Raw genomic sequence first — 11,560 nt, 5'->3', positions numbered from 1 at the left:
TTTTGTACTTTGGCTATTCATCTTCTCTCTCACCTCGCAGGGCTGCAGAACAGCAGGAGTGCTGCTGGGTAATTACCTCTCAGCGTGCCGCACTGCTTCATTATGTCCTGCAACTCCAATCCACTGAAACATTTGTAATTTAGTCGGGGAAGCTTTGCACAGGCCATGCTGCGAGGAAGATGGCTGTGTGTATATGCTTGCGTGTGTGAGAGCCGTTATGTGTGTGTGTGTGTGTGTGTGTTAGCCTCTGAGGGTAATATCTGTATGCATATTATTGGTTGGGATCATTTCTATCTCTGCCTATCCCATTTAGGAAATGAATCGAAATTTAATTCATCAGTTGCAGAGATTGCCCATTATTTTCAATGAGTATTGTTTTTCAAATCAGGGAGTGGATCTGGATTTACTGACCCTGGTTGAATGGGAATATTTCAGTATGCGTGATGCATACAGAAATATTCTTTCTGCTGAACACTGTGGTATTTTCAAATGCTCTGCAGCTACTGCTCAAGGAAATTGACCAAAACCTGACATGCCTTCTTCATGCTTGGCTTCAGCGTAACACTAAAATATCAGTTGGACTAGAAGTTCCGCGTCTTTCCTGACACAACCTTCACCTAATCTTCTGTGTCAAACCCTCGCCCAGTGACATCACGCTAAACTGGAGTCAGACCAGCGTCGCTCCACTTGTCACACAGACAATCCAGTGAGAACACAATCATACGTCCAAACCCCCATGGGGCTGCTGTGCAGGACGAGGCCTCAGTCCCTCAGATGTGGACTCAGACGACAGGACGGATGAATGAACAGGCCTTTGTTTTGACAGATCCAGTGGGACTGGGGTTACAGTCCCTGGCAAGATGTGTTTTCTGATCTACTAAAGGCTCCAGTCTGACAGGAAACACAGCGCTGTCACTCAGACGGCTCTGACACGTGTTACCTCTCACTTAACACACCGCGAGGCTCTGTGTGATCCACCAGGTTCAGATGAAGCTTGTTCTAAAGCTAGGACATTAATCAAGTAATTGTCTAATAATGCATTGAATTATTGTCAGCAAACACAATTATATAGTAGAACACCCAGATTAGGGATGAAACGGTTTTGAAATGGTAGATCCTGGTAAAATTCCTGACAGTTTGTTGTACCATTTCAATCTTTATTGTTATTACCATGGTAATTTGGTTGGAACTGTAACAGCATCTGGCCCATGAAGACCACCTCCTTCGTGGGCCGCCTAGACTCTGATGAGATGGTCTGGTCTACAGCTGATTTCCGTGATTGGCATCATCAGCTCGTCCCGTTCTTATTGCTGTTGCCTAGCAAGAGAGCTGACGTCGGACACATCGAGAAAGTTTTAACTCCTCTTGGTTTATTGCGCTTCAGTGTCAAACCATTTTTTGGAAAGAGGTAATGGTGCCGACAGGCGAAGAGACATCGTATCAAGCTTCAACTCATCCGAACAGGAAAGGGTTTACAGGTTAATACTCAAGCATTGGACGTCTCGTCACATACTGGCGCCGTACCTCTTTAAAATATGGTTTGTCACCGAAGCACAAGGAATCCTGGGATAGGTTTGGCTTGGAGGGATCCACCCGTTGGAGCCTTAGTTACTCTGGGAAGAAAGCATTTGTCAGCCATATTTGAAGGAGCCTTCGAAATTGGACAGTCTAGTCGCACCGCTGTGACGTAATGACGTAATGAGCAACTAGTGCTCTGGCCAGAGTTAGTAACTGCTAGCATCCACTGTCGCTCAATTGCGTGTAATTATTTATCAACCCTCTCTCCTCTGCTCCATTAGTTTTGTGTTTTTGATAAATACGTGATCAACACCTAAAATTGTATTTGTTTACATTTGTTTGTATTGTTCTACATGCACTTACTTTGTTCAACTGGTTGTTTTTATATGCACATTGGATTCATTTGAACCTGCATTACAGGAAGTTAAACAAAAGTCTCCCACAGTAAACTAAAGCCTTTCTTCCTTCTTCGATGTTAGTGTTGCACAGTTGATATGGTGTTATATATATATAGATATATATATCTATATATATATTGTTATTGTTGTTGTTATTTCTATTGAAAATGAATGTATCATTGCAATATGAAACATGGATAAATTAAATGGACTAAATCATGCCTTTGTTGGGGACTATTTTTAGCAGCAGACGAATACACATTTTGCTGCTAAGTATTTCCAGCAGCAAAACAATGTGAGTGGGACTGAGTTAAAACAAATTACTGTGCCCATCGTCATGGTAATGGAGGAACATGACACTCAATGCAACAGTGTGGCTCATTGGGTTGTTTCTTCTACATTTTGGACACAGTGGAGCTCAGTGACAGAGGAATGAGATAGATCAGGCTTTGACCAAACACACAGTTCCTATTGCACTTCACTAAAATTCGATTTTCACTGATTTATGTCTGTATAATTAGGATTTTCATTTCCTACAATCCAGTACTGTAGGTATGGCATTAGATTACCATTTTTACTAAACCATAAAGTAAAGAGTTCATACTCACCAGGTTTGATGTTTACGGTTCTACATGTATGAAAAAAAATACAGTTTCATTTTCCACATCCCCCAAATATTCCTCTGATATAAAATTTTGCTCAGATATACTTTAATATTGGTGAGAGTTAGGGTTTAGGGTTAGGGTTAGACAATAAGAAGATTAACATTACATCACAACATAACATTACAGGCATTTGTTCTCTGTCCCAAATCTACAAATATATATTTCTGTAGCTAATTGACCTGAGTGAAACTGTGCACATGGAAATCTCGAACATCACATACAGTAAGGCTGTACTCTGTAGCTATAATAATAATATTGATAATAATAATAACCTTTAATTATATAGCACCTTTCAAAACAAAGTTACAAAGTGCTTTACTTACTTAGAGTCACTTTCTCTTTAGCAAATTGTCTTAAAGTAAAAGCACAGTACTTGTTTTGTTGCAGCAATGCTTTATACTAAGTGAAGTTACAGAGCTTTTATTTTGAAATGTTGGCAACTTGGGTCTGAAGATTCCTTCGGTTGCGTAACAGACCTCTGAAATAGTCAACATGCAATGTATGAAAATATAACAGCAGTTAAGTAAATCCTTAAAACTTATATATAAACAACAAACATAAACAGTAACAAAGCAAATTTCGGTTTTAACTTATGAAAAACATTGACTGTAATATATATCAAATCTTCATCGCAGATAAACCAGGTAGGATGAACTCAAAGTTTTCTAACTGCACCACAGACTTGTTTATAAAAAGCAGATTTACAACGGGCCCTCCACTAGTTTAGTTCAAATTTTAGTGCAAGTGCTTATCAATTTCTATTTCCCATAAAATATACCTATCTATACCTATATCCCAATACTTACTTTAATCGAAATACTGGACTTTTTATCCCCTCATCCCCTACAGGCTGCTCTTAACTTTCATAACCACGTCTCACACTTTTTAAGCCCAGTTTGATTTCTATCTCGTGTTGCTTCCGCTTCCTCTCCCCCGCCTCCCCTCTGTCATCTGAGGGCTCCCTCTAACTAAGCAGCTCCCAGACATGTCCCCACTGTTGGCCTCTAAATCTGCTAATCAGAAAACTCATTTTTCCCCCCATCCACCAACTCCCAGCAGCCTGCGAGCACATACACACACACACACACACACACACACACACACACACACACACACACACACACACACACACACACACACACGCACACACACACACACACACACACACACACACACAGTCTTGCTGTAAGAGGTGGGGCCTTACTGTAGGAAAGAGAACCCCCCCCATCCACAGCCCTTCCCGCTCCAGCTCATCCCCCCCCTCAGTGGAGAGGAGAGAGTGTAGGGAGGGCAGGAGCAGCCAGCTGGGTTGTAGGAGTAATAAAGAAGGAGAATCAATAGGGCATGCAATGGAGCCAAGGTGCTGCCATTCATCACGCCGCCTCCCTGACTCCCATCATTCATCATGCTCAATGAGGCAGCAAATAGGAAAATGACTATTTGTATCAAACACATCTGCACTCATCCACCAAGGTATTTTATTCCCATTAACTCTCAGAGTAAAATACGCACAGGGTTGTTGTTTTTCTCCCCCACCCTCCCCACCCCCACCCCCCTCCCAGTGATTTTGTGTGTTTGAGTGTGTGTCGTCTTTGTGTTGCGTTACGCGTCTCTCTGTTTGCACAGAACAGTGGTGAAAAATTTCTTGGGCGAGGAACATATTTATGGTGGAGTTAGCTTTTTTTTGTGCCTCCTACCTTTTTTTTTTTCTCCTTTGCAGACAAATATTTTTATGATTCAACCACACCCACATCCCCACCCACATCAGCCCACCTCCCCTCCCAGGTCTCACACCCACCTCCCCATCATCCTTTATGTGCTGTCATTGGTGGGTTTTCATGGATGTCTTCATTCTCGAACACCGACTACAAACTCACACACACACACACACACACACACACACACACACACACACACACACACACACACACACACACACACACACACACACACACACACACATTCGAGCCGGACGATTCTATTTGCCTTTTGGGTTTACAGTCCTGTAATAAATCTTTTCCGTTGACTCTAAGTGTGGGTTGTATTATTCCAGAGCGGCTTATTCATGCCTTTGCTCTATAAATTACCCGTGCCAGGTAAGATGGAGGTGCGGCACAGCAGCTAAAGGCTGGATGGGATGCAAATGTCGAGGACTATCATCATTATAGTGTAATACCCCATGAAATGGCAGGGTCATTACAGTCTATGGCAGGATCATTATTGTCTATGAGCTTTATGAGGGTTCCGGGGAATGAGAGGAGCGACAGTATGGGAAAATAGGCCCGCGTGCACGTGCGCTCGCACCCACTCCAGCCTCCTCTTCAAGGATCTGTGATCCAGCTCCGCAACCTTTACATTAAACAAGTGCTGTTTGTTTTGAAGCTGCTCCCCTGGTGGCAAACCCATCACATCATTATGGGCCCACAATTTTAATTGGATCTGTCAAATTGTAATTAATGTGGATGATCCTGAAATCACAAAACATAAACAACCAGATTCTCATTAAAATTAAAATAATGCAATCGGAGTTTTGAGGGGCGCTCTCTCCTTTTTTTCTGTATCTGCTGTCTTTCTGCTGCTCTCGTGAGAGGACGACATTATGGTTCGCCATTCGCATATTTGATGAGATTTTTGCTGTTCCTCACACGTCCTGGGGTCGGGGGGGGAACTGCTGATCGAACCGGAGGACATCACCAAGTACAATCTGAAACCTTTGTGAATGAATTGATTTGTTTAACTCTAAATTTGAATTCCAATCTTGACCATGTGATGCTTCACTCATTTCATTAAACATTTACAGTGAATTGTCCTCACACTGACAAATCAAACAGTTTTGAATCATCACACTGTTGCTGCTGATCACTCTGGTATGAGCTGTTTTGGACCCAAGTCTCATACAGGATGGTAAGTGGCAGCCCTCAGATACTGTTGTCTTGGAAACAACTCATCCTGGCGTCCATATTCAAATAAAATGTATATTATCAACAATGTTTGCTCTTAGCCTACACACGGCAAACTATATAGTTACATTATTACTGCTGCTAAATTACATCAAGGCCGTACAAGTAGTATATAAAAACTTCAAAACAGAACAATTTAAATTAGTTGACTGCTTAAGAAGGAAAAACAATCACAATCACAACAAAGTTGTGGGATGCTGGTACTGTGTATGATTTCTCAAACATACTATGATCGTTGAAACTGTAAACAAGCTTATAAGGATGTGTATATTACTGAGTTGATCACAGGTGCAAGGGAGCAAGGGACCCCCCCCAATTCAGATTTACTGAAACAACTCAAGAACATTTTGATGTAATGTGATCCAAAACAGTGATGCATACTGTTAAACCAGGTTAATAGGAGTGCTTCATTGAACCTGTTGTATCCACTGTGTTTTTTTATTAAGTACAGTATTTTAGTCTTTATTTTATACAACAACAACAATCCTCCACTGTTGTGGATAACACCTCATCTCCCATGAAGACTGGGAGGACACCTTATGTTGTTAAAACTTTTAACATATAACATGTGTTTTTTTAATATGCTGATTATATTCTAGAAGTGGAAGAGTCATCATTCCAACTTTCCCTCAGTTTAATAACTGCAGTTGTTACTCAAGTTGTACATTCAAGTATTTTAATTCTTTTGTAGGTGTTTTGACCAAAACAGTAACATGTCAAGATGGAACAGGGAACACCTGACCCTGGACACACTGAAATATAGTAACTGCGGATGAGCTCTGAAATCCTTAATCTCTTCAAACAGGTGGATACAATACAAGTGCTTTTAAATTAATATTGCAGATTTTATATTTTATCGGTTGACAGTAAAACATTAAGATGTTTTTGGGTTGTTCCAGGATTAATGATACAAATAGAAATAGATGTTAAGTAACCAACAGAATTACATAACAAATAGTTAAGTGAGTAAGAAGTGAGCTGCACTGCAGTAAGACTTAGACCACACTGTCATTCACAAATCCTGTTAAAACCAACATGTTAGCCCAACTCTCACTAACATCTGACTTTACTGTCCTGACTGCGACTCTAAATCCAGAATATTCAAATCTTTAAAATCAGGTCACAGATGTTGTTTTATTTTATAAAAAAGATCAAACATCAATGGTGGGGACTATTTTCAGTGGTGGATTAACACACATTTGATGTTTTAGTATCTAAAGCAGCAGGACGGTGTGTGTGAGATTGATGTAAAATAAAGAAATGTGCACATTATCAGGATGATGAAGAAACGTGTCAACCAGTGCAACAACGTGGATCACTGATGTGTGCGATGGAGCTCTACATTACAAACAATACTTGTTGACAAGAGCAATTTGTTGTCAGTTTTTGGTCTTTTCAATGTATTTGTTGACAAAAAAGGAGAAAAAAAAGATTATTACCAGACTTGTATGCTAAACATGATTATGGACAGAACGAGAAAGAACAACCACTTCAGACAGTCGCTCTAATTGTGCAGGAAAAGTACAATAAACTGCGCTAAAAGCAACAAATCCCTGTACTTAGTACAAATATGAAGGATGGGCTGAGGTACATGATCTTTACCAGCCACCATCAAGTTTATTACAGGCATCAAATTAAACTGTGTTTTATATCTAATTGGAGATAGATATGAATCAATGTGTGACACGTGTCTGAAGCTGTTCCAGCCCAGGGAACGTTATTATTATCATTGGTGTCAGGCAACCGACATTTCTCACTAACCTCTCAGTCACAGCAACCTAAATGGTATCGCAGCATCCTTCAATAACATCTAACAGTGCTTCTTGTCACCACGACAAGGCTAACAGGCTCACTTCTTACTGGCCCCATATTGTATCCATAAAGTTCTATAAAAACCTTTGCACTCCTTCTTCCTCCCTCCTCCAAATCTCCTCCATTTGGCCGTCTGCCTGTGTCCCACTTTCCTCCAGGCCCCTCGGGGAGCAGCCGGCAAAGTCACAGGCTGCAGGAACAGACCTTTCAAATTCATAAAATTCATAGGATTTTTCACAAATGAATGAACACAATTTTCTACCAATTTCCTCATTATGCAAATATGCAAAATATCGCATTTAGGCCAATTAGGGCTCCACACAGTTCCAAATTTAACCGTTTAGGCCGTAATTGCAGAAACTATCAAATAATTACCGCCACTAATTGTGAATATTTGTGACAGATACAACAAATTCTCACACAAATTACATTTTATTCAAGGAGCCACTGAATGCCACTGCAAGTAGTTTTTTTTCTTGCAAAGTCTAATTTAACTAACATAATAAAGCGAATTGAGTGCTTGTTATCAAATTTGAACAATTCATAAGGCTGTAATGTTTAATGATGAAGTAAATTGGTCTGAGATCCGCACAATATTTTACTGATCTCCTTCACTGGCCTTTCTGTCTGTGGGAAAATGTCTCCCACTATTACTGTGGGTGTCACAAAGTCTTTGAGAGAGTGATGGAAGCTGATGAAAGGGGATGGGTCTCACTCCTACTGCAGTAAAGCTGATTTCAGATGAACATTTTTTGTTAAAACCAGACATTTAATAACAATATCGTGAAACATTTCTGTGACAAAGCCTTTCTTTCTTTTTTCCCCCTCCCTATCCCACAATAAACTGCAGGGAGGGGCGGGTGCTGCATTCAGGGAAGGTCATCTTTGGACACGGACATCTATTCTACCCCTAATACTAGACACAGGCATTTATAACTGTCTTGCTGGTGACCCGTTAGCGGATTATGGATGTCCCCCTCGGGCAGTGATTTGTTTAATCCGTGGAAATGGTCCTGGTGCTATGTAAACAAGCCAAGTGCGGAATGAAGGTGGCCATCCAAGCGTGGCGGGGAGGCCCTATTTGTCAGGGACCCCTGGATAAAATACGAGGACGGCGCTGGAGATGTGATGGCTTCATTTTACACTCAGGGCAAAAAAAAAAAGAGACTATTGCAGCGAATTTAGCCACAAGAAGAGTTTTGAGCTCATCGTGAGCACTGCCGCAGGAAAAAATGAAGTTGTACTCTAATCGGCAGATGGCATGAAAGTACCTTCGAGTTAATTGCCTGGTTATAATATTTTTAGATTAAAGATAATCACTTAACAATCAAAGAGGAAATTGGATGATTTTGAATTTGTGCTTTCTAGATAATGACTAAAACTACTTCATTTACTTATTTTAGTCTTTTTATTATTTCTTTTGAAGATGTGCCTTATTAGTTAGTAGCTATAGTTTTTGTTTGATGAGCTCTTCGACGAATAGTTGGATGTTTTGAGATTCACTTATTTGCTTTCTCTGTAAAGATGCCTCCTAGAAATTACAGTAGCCTAATACATACACAACACATTAAAGAGAAAACATGGTTTCAATATTATTATAGTATTGATATTATAAATGTTAATACCATTAATATTTTCAATGTGTTTGTTTTGACCATAATATCTGATGTTCAGTACAATTTTCATTTCAACTTTCAATTCAATTCCACTGTTTAAATCCTCAGAACGTATTTGAGTTAAAGATATTGGATGACAGGTAGACAACTAATAGAACTACGTCTGTGTAACTAAAGCAGCAAGCTTAGCTTAGTTTAGCTTAGCTTAGCTTAGCTTAGTTTAAGAAAGCTGAGCCGCAGAGACGTTTACTGAGACCTTTAATGTCTTCTAGAGGATGACACACAACAAAAAACATGCCCCACATATCATTATGCATTAATATCCACCAGCCTGCATTCTTATTCAATTCCATGTTAGACATTCAGATCAAATGTACTGAACATGTGAGAATCATTAAGTTACAAATAAATATCCCTCAAAAAGTCATTATTTTCTGGGCCCATTCCTTTTCAAGTAAACACACACACACACACACACACACACAAACACACACGTACACACACACATGGCCGCAGCGTTGGCCCCTCATGGAGAATGATTTTGGGAGTGAATAGAGATGAAGGAGGGGATATTAAGTCACTCTATATAACATCCAGGACACAATGCTGCAGTGATTGATGGGGGACAAAGTGGTAACAGCAGGATAGGGGGGGGGGGGGATCCTTGGAGACAGCAGGGGGGAGTAAATATGGGAGAGGAGGTGAACAGAGAGGGAGAAAAAAACACATTTCAGAGAAACCAGGCAGAGTTTTGAGTCTATTTGTATGAGTAATCAGCCGCCCATCTACCACCGAACACACACACACACATGCGCACAGACTGCTCTCCCTCTCTCTGTCAGCCGTGTTTACTCACTGATTTTCTCAACAAGACAGCCATTGACACTGGATGGATGGGGCTAATCCGACACAGAGAGGAACAGCTCTGCCGGGGTTACAGGTCTGAGATGGAGCGCCCTCGACACACTCCCCTCACCTAATCTTCCGGCAAATATTTATCACTATCAATTTGGCCTGACTCCGTGACATTAAAATACCACGTATAGATAACCTCTTGGTGGAGAATCGATCGAGGGCTGCTGCTGCTGCTGCTGGCCCGTCCGGCTCTGTCTCCCTGCCTGGCGGACCAGAGGATCAGATGGAGAAGGTCACTTTAGTGGCACATCACACCTGATACCAAACAGGTCATCCGTGCTGCTGCTGCTGCTGCCTCGCCCAGGGAGGCCGTATGCATTTTAATGCCCCCCAAACTGTGTCCTGGTGCCAGTGGTGTCCCTGAGATGAGATGAAGGGGGGGGGGGCACCATGGGGTCTCCTGGCAACAAAGTGAGGAGTTGTTTCATTTCTTTAAAACGACAAGAAAGATTCAGGTCTAAGTAAACAAAATAAATCCAGGTTAGTTGTGATACATTTTTGGCATCTTTCTATTTTGACTTTTTTTTATTAGCTTTAAAACTTCCCACATTCACTTTCTATCGTTTTTTTTTTTTTTTGCACAAACTCAGCTACAAGCCACAAATATCACAAATATGTCTGTTTAGTCATATAAAACCATGCATATAAGGCCAAGATAAAGAAAAATATATTGTTTTATAAGTCAAACTATAAAAAATACAACTAGAATATAGTCTGTTTAAATGTCTTCATGCCCTGTGTGCTCTTTCTACGATGCATGTCTGTAAATCACTAAAAATATTAACAATTCAGTTTTTAAAATGTCTCTGGAAAAATAGTTAATTTGGTCTAAATAGATATTTGTTAAAATAGATAAAACAGGCTTTGTATCCATAAATTGACAGACACCAGCGGGTCACTCAACCCCCCAAAAGACGAACATATTTGACTGATTATTATTGATTGTGTATGTTTTAACCTTTGGTCTCGTACGCACGGCACAATAACGTGTAGAGGTCCATCAAAAAGGAAGAAAACACAAGTGAACAGGTCATAAAGGCTGCCGGTGAAAGGATTCACACACATAAACATTATAGAAGGCAAACAGCCCCTGATACCCATCATCATTTAGATTAAGAGTTCAACCTGCTTCCTTTGACCTTGATTTACTACTGTTATGTCTTGTTAAGTTGCTTTAAGGTTGTTAAAATCATCCTCCCACTCTGACACTACATCACTCACAGTAGCCTACACATATTCTGTATCAGCTTGTTCCAGCTGCTGAAGCTACATAATGAAATGATAATGTGAGGGTTCAAGGCTCCACCTCACAGAAAACATGCTCGTGTGCCGTCTTAGACACTATTTTCGTATTTGGTGGCTCTTCTACTAGAATTTGAAATTGTGTGGCTTTGAACAACTTGAGCTGTTAGTTAAAGGCTTTTTTACATTACGTGATCAGGTGCCTATTAAAAATCATTTGTTACACAGTCTTATTTTACATGTAAACTATTGGTTTTACTCTTGTTTGAAAGTACATTTACTGAAGTACCGTTTTGAGGTACTTGTACTTGACTGCACTCCATTTTCTGTCAAAGGGGTGTATTCTACTGATTTTACAGTTTGACAGGTTTAGTTTATAGATTTCAATTTTGTATACAAAACATGAACTGATATGAAATATGCTGCATTGTTAT

This window comes from Hippoglossus hippoglossus, chromosome 12, assembly GCF_009819705.1.
Source record: "Hippoglossus hippoglossus isolate fHipHip1 chromosome 12, fHipHip1.pri, whole genome shotgun sequence".
Classification (NCBI taxonomy): domain Eukaryota; kingdom Metazoa; phylum Chordata; class Actinopteri; order Pleuronectiformes; family Pleuronectidae; genus Hippoglossus; species Hippoglossus hippoglossus.
This window is presented reverse-complemented; position numbering follows the sequence as displayed.